The sequence below is a fragment of the Melanerpes formicivorus genome, unplaced genomic scaffold (assembly GCF_026170545.1).
Source record: "Melanerpes formicivorus ecotype bairdi unplaced genomic scaffold, bMelFor1.0.p_v2 SCAF_534, whole genome shotgun sequence".
NCBI lineage: Eukaryota > Metazoa > Chordata > Aves > Piciformes > Picidae > Melanerpes > Melanerpes formicivorus.
Window position 1 is genome coordinate 77,501 of NW_027142886.1, and position 7,500 is coordinate 85,000.

Below are 7,500 nucleotides of genomic sequence, written 5' to 3' on the forward strand. Positions count from 1 at the left end.
GGAAGCCGTGCTGGGGCACCGGCTTGCCCTCCTCCCCCCATGCCGGGCTCCATAGCGTACGAGTGGCCAGTCACCGCCGCTGGCTTTTCCCTTAGATGCCGTGCCCCCGCGGGCTGCGGCTTTGGCCATGGGGGGGAACCCCCGTGAAGAGGGTCCAGTGCTGGGAACTCTCTCTGCCCCTTACCGGGCTCTCTCTCGCCGTGCCTGGACGGGCTTGCTTTCCATTCTTGGTGGGACCGACGCCGGCACCACATCTCCCCGGCTTTCTCTGCCCCCGTGCCCCACCGGGCAAACTTCGCTTCGGGGGTTCCACACTTCGGCAGTGGCCGGCGCCAGCCACTCGTCAACTTTTTTTCTTTTCCCCGCTTTCGTTGCCGAGCCCGGGCTGGGCTCCGGCTCACGGACGAGCGAAACCCATCCAACACCGCTGAGGGTGCGCCAGCGGCCGCTCCAAACCGCCGCGCCTTTGTTCGGCCCCGCGGGTCCCCTCTCTGACCCGGGCGAAAGCCACCGAGAAGCCAGACGGACCCCTGCCCAGCCGCCTGGCGGGTGGCTTGGAGCAGCCGCTCGGCAGCGCTGCCCTGGGAGTGCTCGGCGTCGCTTGTTCCCTCATATACGGAACTGGAGGGCCGTCAGCTCCGCGAGCGCACAACCAGCCGACCTCCGCCCAGCGGCAGGTCGCAGAAATCACGCCGGCTTGTACGATGACGTAGGCGGAGGCAGAGCGCAACAGCGACCCCTTGGCGACAAGCGCGATCTCCGCGGAGAGCACGTCTACTCGCCGAGGGAGAGCACGTCTACTCGCCCAGGGAGAGCACGTCTACTCGCCCAGGGAGAGCACGTCTACTCGCCCAGGGAGAGCACGTCTACTCGCCCAGGGAGAGCACGTCTACTCGCCCAGGGAGAGCACGTCTACTCGCCCAGGGAGAGCACGTCTACTCGCCCAGGGAGAGCACGTCTACTCGCCCAGGGAGAGCACGTCTACTCGCCCAGGGAGAGCACGTCTACTCGCCCAGGGAGAGCACGTCTACTCGCCCAGGGAGAGCACGTCTACTCGCCGAGGGAGAGCACGTCTACTCGCCCAGGGAGAGCACGTCTACTCGCCCAGGGAGAGCACGTCTACTCGCCCAGGGAGAGCACGTCTACTCGCCGAGGGAGAGCACGTCTACTCGCCGAGGGAGAGCACGTCTACTCGCCGAGGGAGAGCACGTCTACTCGCCGAGGGAGAGCACGTCTACTCGCCGAGGGAGAGCACGTCTACCTCCCGCCTGAGGGAGAGCACGGGGGGGGGGGGGACAAAGACAGGCGGCAGCAGCTTCGGTGAACGTCACCCGGGAGGCGACCGGGGCTGTCCCGGGGCAGTCCCGGGAAGCCGGCGTCCGACACAGGGAACCGTCAGCTGCCGGACCGGGGCGAATCCCCGCGGCCACGGCAGGGGTGGGGGCTCGAAGACAGCCGGCAGCCGCTTCGGTGAACGTCACCCGGGAGGAGACTGGGGCCCTCCCGGGACCGTCCCGGGAAGACGACGTTCGGCACGAGATCCCGGCCGCGGCCGGACCGGCTCGAAGCCTCGCGGTCCCGGCAGCAGCCGGAGCCGCTCGCCGCCTCGGGCTCCCGGCCCCCTACAGATCCGGCGACTCGTTCGCGGGCGGCGGGGGGAGGCAGTGGAGGGGGTGCGGGGAGAAGCGGCAGCGGAGGCGGAGGGGGGGGGGGCTCGAAGACAGCCGGCAGCCGCTTCGGTGAACGTCACCCAGGAGGCGATCGGGGCCGTCCCGGGGCCGTCCCGGGATGCCGGCTTCCGGCACGGGGTCCCGGCCGCGGCCGGACCGGCTCGTATCCCCGCGGCTCCGGCAGGGGGGGGGGGGGCTCGAAGACAGCCGGCAGTCGCCTCGGTGAACGTCACCCGGCCGGCGACCGCGGCCGTTCCGGGGCCGTCCCGGGAAGCCTGCGACAGGCACGGGGTCCCAGCCGCGGCCGGACCGACTCGAAGCCCCGCGGCCCCGGCACGGGGGAGGCCCAAAGACTGGCGGCAGCCGCTTCGCTGAACGTCACCCGGCCGGCGACCGGGGCCGTCCCGGGGCCGTCCCGGGATGCCGGCATCCGGCACGGGGTCCCGGCCGCGGCCGGAGCGGCTCGAATCCCCGCGGTCCCGGCAGCAGCCGGAGCCGCTCGCCGTTCGGGCTCCCGGCACCCTACGGATCCGGCGACTCGTTCGCCGGCGGCGGGGGGAGGCAGTGAAGGAGGTGCGGGCAGAAGCGGCAGCGGAGGCGGAGGGGGGGGGGGGGCTCGAAGACAGCCGGCAGCCGCTTCGGAGAACGTCACCCGGCCGGCGACCGCGGCCGTTCCGGGGCCGTCCCGGGAAGCCTGCGACAGGCACGGGGTCCCGGCCTCGGCCGGACCCGCACTGGGTGCCGCCGCCTCGGGGCTCTCGGGACGGTATGGATCCGCCGACTCGTTCGCCGGCGGCGGGGGGAGGCAGTGGAGGGGGTGCGGGGAGAAGCGGCAGCGGAGGCGGAGGGGGGGGGGGGCTCGAAGACAGCCGGCAGCCGCTTCGGTGAACGTCACCCGGCCGGCGACCGGGGCCGTCCCGGGGCCGTCCGGGGATGCCGGCTTCCGGCACGGGGTCCCGGCCGCGGCCGGACCGGCTCGAATCCCCGCGGTCCCGGCAGCAGCCGGAGCCGCTCGCCGTTCGGGCTCCCGGCACCCTACAGATCCGGCGACTCGTTCGCGGGCGGCGGGGGGAGGCAGTGGAGGGGGTGCGGGCAGAAGCGGCCGCGGAGGCGGAGGGGGGGGGGGGGCTCGAAGACAGCCGGCAGCCGCTTCGGTGAACGTCACCCGGGAGGCGACCGGGACCGGCCCGGGAAGCCATCGTCCGGCCCCGGATCCCGGCCGCGGCCGGACCGGCTCGAAGCCCCGCGGCCCCGGCACGGGGGAGGCCCAAAGACTGGCGGCAGCCGCTTCGCTGAACGTCACCCGGCCGGCGACCGGGGCCGTCCCGGGGCCGTCCCGGGATGCCGGCTTCCGGCACGGGGTCCCGGCCGCGGCCGGACCGGCTCGAATCCCCGCGGTCCCGGCAGCAGCCGGAGCCGCTCGCCGTTCGGGCTCCCGGCACCCTACGGATCCGCCGACTCGTTCGCCGGCGGCGGGGGGAGGCAGTGGAGGGGGTGCGGGCAGAAGCGGCAGCGGAGGCGGAGGGGGGGGGGCTCGAAGACAGCCGGCAGCCGCTTCGGTGAACGTCACCCGGCCGGCGACCGGGGCCGTCCCGGGGCCGTCCGGGGATGCCGGCTTCCGGCACGGGGTCCCGGCCGCGGCCGGAGCGGCTCGAATCCCCGCGGTCCCGGCAGCAGCCGGAGCCGCTCGCCGTTCGGGCTCCCGGCACCCTACAGATCCGGCGACTCGTTCGCCGGCGGCGGGGGGAGGCAGTGGAGGGGGTGCGGGGAGAAGCGGCAGCGGAGGCGGAGGGGGGGGGGGGGCTCGAAGACAGCCGGCAGCCGCTTCGGTGAACGTCACCCGGCCGGCGACCGGGGCCGTCCCGGGGCCGTCCGGGGATGCCGGCTTCCGGCACGGGGTCCCGGCCGCGGCCGGAGCGGCTCGAATCCCCGCGGTCCCGGCAGCAGCCGGAGCCGCTCGCCGTTCGGGCTCCCGGCACCCTACAGATCCGGCGACTCGTTCGCCGGCGGCGGGGGGAGGCAGTGAGGGGGTGCGGGGAGAAGCGGCAGCGGAGGCGGAGGGGGGGGGGGGGCTCGAAGACAGCCGGCAGCCGCTTCGGTGAACGTCACCCGGGAGGCGACCGGGACCGGCCCGGGAAGCCATCGTCCGGCCCGGGATCCCGGCCGCGGCCGGACCGGCTCGAATCCCCGCGGCCCCGGCACGGGGGAGGCCCAAAGACTGGCGGCAGCCGCTTCGCTGAACGTCACCCGGCCGGCGACCGGGGCCGTCCCGGGGCCGTCCCGGGATGCCGGCTTCCGGCACGGGGTCCCGGCCGCGGCCGGACCGGCTCGAATCCCCCCGGTCCCGGCAGCAGCCGGAGCCGCTCGCCGTTCGGGCTCCCGGCACCCTACGGATCCGGCGACTCGTTCGCCGGCGGCGGGGGGAGGCAGTGGAGGCGGTGCGGGGAGAAGCGGCAGCGGAGGCGGAGGGGGGGCGGGGGGGACGATAGTGGCGGGGGGCGGGGGGTGCTCGAAGGCAGCCGGCAGCCGGTTCGGTGAACATTCGCCGGGGCGGGGGGGGCGACCTGTCCGTGCCCGGGGCAGCCCCGGGAAGCCGGCAGCCAGCACGGGGTCCCGGCAGCACCTGTTCCCTGCCCTGGGACTTGCCGTGCCCGGCGGCCGGTTGCCGGGTGGGGGGAGCGATGAGAGGCGGGGCGCAGCGGCCGGGGCAGCGCCGGGCCGCAGCGGGGGGCTGGGCGGGTGGGGTAGGCGTCGAGCGGCAAGCCCTCGGCTGCAGCGAATGTTCGGCGGTGCGGGGCGGGGGGGGGACGGGACGACACGTTGGGGGCGCCGAGTCCGAGCCACCCCCGGCCCCAGGGGCGGCCGGAGGGGGAGGCCGGTGCCTGGCCCTGGGAGCTGCTGGGCGCCGGATGGCCGAGGGTGCGTCAGAAGCCGCCCGAGCGGTCGAGCAGGTCCTCCAGAAAGGCCTAGGGTGGCTTCGAGGGCCCCGGGAGCAGTCGAGGGAGGCCTCCAGGCAGGTCTGGAGTGGATGGGAGGCCTTCCAAAGCAGACAAGGGAGCCTGCAGAGCGTGCGGGGGAGGCTTCTGGTGCGGCCTGGGGTGGGACGGAAGCCTGCAGAGCGTGCGGGGGAGGCTTCTGGTGCGGCCTGGGGTGGCTGAGAAGCCTGCAGAGCGTGCGGGAGAGGCTTCTGTTGGGGCCTGGGGTGGCTGAGAAGCCTGCAGAGCGTGCGGGGGAGGCTTCTGCTGCGGCCTGGGGTGGCTGAGAAGCCTGCAGAGCGTGCGGGGGAGGCTTCTGCTGCGGCCTGGGGTGGCTGAGAAGCCTGCAGAGCGTGCGGGGGAGGCTTCTGCTGCGGCCTGGGGTGGCTGAGAAGCCTGCAGAGCGTGCGGGGGAGGCTTCTGGTGCGGCCTGGGGTGGGACGGAAGCCTGCAGAGCGTGCGGGGGAGGCTTCTGGTGCGGCCTGGGGTGGGACGGAAGCCTGCAGAGCGTGCGGGGGAGGCTTCTGGTGCGGCCTGGGGTGGGTCGGAAGCCTGCAGAGCGTGCGGGAGAGGCTTCTGCTGCGGCCTGGGGTGGGTCGGAAGCCTGCAGAGCGTGCGGGAGAGGCTTCTGTTGGGGCCTGGGGTGGCTGAGAAGCCTGCAGAGCGTGCGGGGGAGGCTTCTGCTGCGGCCTGGGGTGGCTGAGAAGCCTGCAGAGCGTGCGGGGGAGGCTTCTGCTGCGGCCTGGGGTGGCTGAGAAGCCTGCAGAGCGTGCGGGGGAGGCTTCTGGTGCGGCCTGGGGTGGCTGAGAAGCCTGCAGAGCGTGCGGGGGAGGCTTCTGGTGCGGCCTGGGGTGGGACGGAAGCCTGCAGAGCGTGCGGGGGAGGCTTCTGGTGCGGCCTGGGGTGGGTCGGAAGCCTGCAGAGCGTGCGGGAGAGGCTTCTGTTGGGGCCTGGGGTGGCTGAGAAGCCTGCAGAGCGTGCGGGGGAGGCTTCTGCTGCGGCCTGGGGTGGCTGAGAAGCCTGCAGAGCGTGCGGGGGAGGCTTCTGCTGCGGCCTGGGGTGGCTGAGAAGCCTGCAGAGCGTGCGGGGGAGGCTTCTGCTGCGGCCTGGGGTGGCTGAGAAGCCTGCAGAGCGTGCGGGGGAGGCTTCTGGTGCGGCCTGGGGTGGCTGAGAAGCCTGCAGAGCGTGCGGGGGAGGCTTCTGGTGCGGCCTGGGGTGGCTGAGAAGCCTGCAGAGCGTGCGGGGGAGGCTTCTGGTGCGGCCTGGGGTGGGACGGAAGCCTGCAGAGCATGCGGGGGAGGCTTCTGGTGCGGCCTGGGGTGGGACGGAAGCCTGCAGAGCGTGCGGGGGAGGCTTCTGGTGCGGCCTGGGGTGGGTCGGAAGCCTGCAGAGCGTGCGGGAGAGGCTTCTGCTGCGGCCTGGGGTGGGTGGGAAGCCTGCAGAGCGTGCGGGGGAGGCTTCTGGTGCGGCCTGGGGTGGCTGAGAAGCCTGAAGAGCGTGCGGGGGAGGCTTCTGGTGCGGCCTGGGGTGGCTGAGAAGCCTGAAGAGCGTGCGGGAGAGGCTTCTGGTGCGGCCTGGGGTGGCTGAGAAGCCTGCAGAGCGTGCGGGGGAGGCTTCTGGTGCGGCCTGGGGTGGCTGAGAAGCCTGAAGAGCGTGCGGGAGAGGCTTCTGCTGCGGCCTGGGGTGGCTGAGAAGCCTGCAGGGCGTGCGGGAGAGGCTTCTGCTGCGGCCTGGGGTGGCTGAGAAGCCTGCAGAGCGTGCGGGAGAGGCTTCTGGTGCGGCCTGGGGTGGGTCGGAAGCCTGCAGAGCGTGCGGGAGAGGCTTCTGCTGCGGCCTGGGGTGGGTCGGAAGCCTGCAGAGCGTGCGGGGGAGGCTTCTGCTGCGGCCTGGGGTCTCTGGGTGGCCTCTAGAGAGGTGCAAAAGACCCTCTGGGTTGGGCTGGGGTGGCTCTTGGACCCCTGCCACACAGTGGAGAGCGGCCTCCGGCCCGCCACCTGTGTCCCTGTGTGCCTGAGTGCCTGTGTCCCTGTGTCCCTGTGTCCCTGAGTGCCTGAGTGCCTGAGTGCCTGTGTCCCTGTGTCCCTGTGTCCCTGTGTCCCTGTGTGCCTGAGTGCCTGTGTCCCTGTGTCCCTGTGTCCCTGTGTCCCTGAGTGCCTGAGTGCCTGAGTGCCTGTGTCCCTGTGTCCTTGTGTCCCTGTGTCCCTGTGTCCCTGTGTGCCTGAGTGCCTGTGTCCCTGTGTCCCTGTCTGTGTACCTGTGTGCGAGAGTGTCCGGCACGCCACCCAGCGGCGGCGGGCAAGCAGGTAGGCGGGTGGGCGGGCCGGCGAGGGCCAGTGTGAGTTTGGGGGGTGGGAGGGGAGGCGGCAGCTGGAAGCGTCAGAGGAGGGGGCGTGGCTCCGGCTGGCCCCGGGAGCAGGTTCCCGGGACCGGGACCGGCTGGACCCGGCGAGTGGTTGATCCCGGGGCGGGGGGCAGAGGCGGCGGGAAGCGGCAGCTGCGTGTGCGGCGGGGGGGTGGAGGGCGAACCGCGGCGGGAAGCGGATGCTTCAGAGCAGGTTACGGGGGCGGGGACGGACGACACCACCTGTCCCCGCCCCGGGACGGGCTGGACCCGGCGCCCTGGACCCGGCGCCGTGTACCCGCCGCCGCCCCCGCCGCCGCCCCCCTCCGCCACCCCGGGACCCCGACGTTTTTTGGCGCCCGCGCCTTTTTTTGCTCCCCGCCTGCCCGCGCTGCCCCGGGCCCTCCCCCGGGGCGGGGCGGGAGGGAGGGAGGGACGGACGGACGGGTAGCCGGGGATCTCCGAGCGCGCGCCACCAGACCGAGGCGGGTCCCGGCGGCGGCGGCGGCGGCGG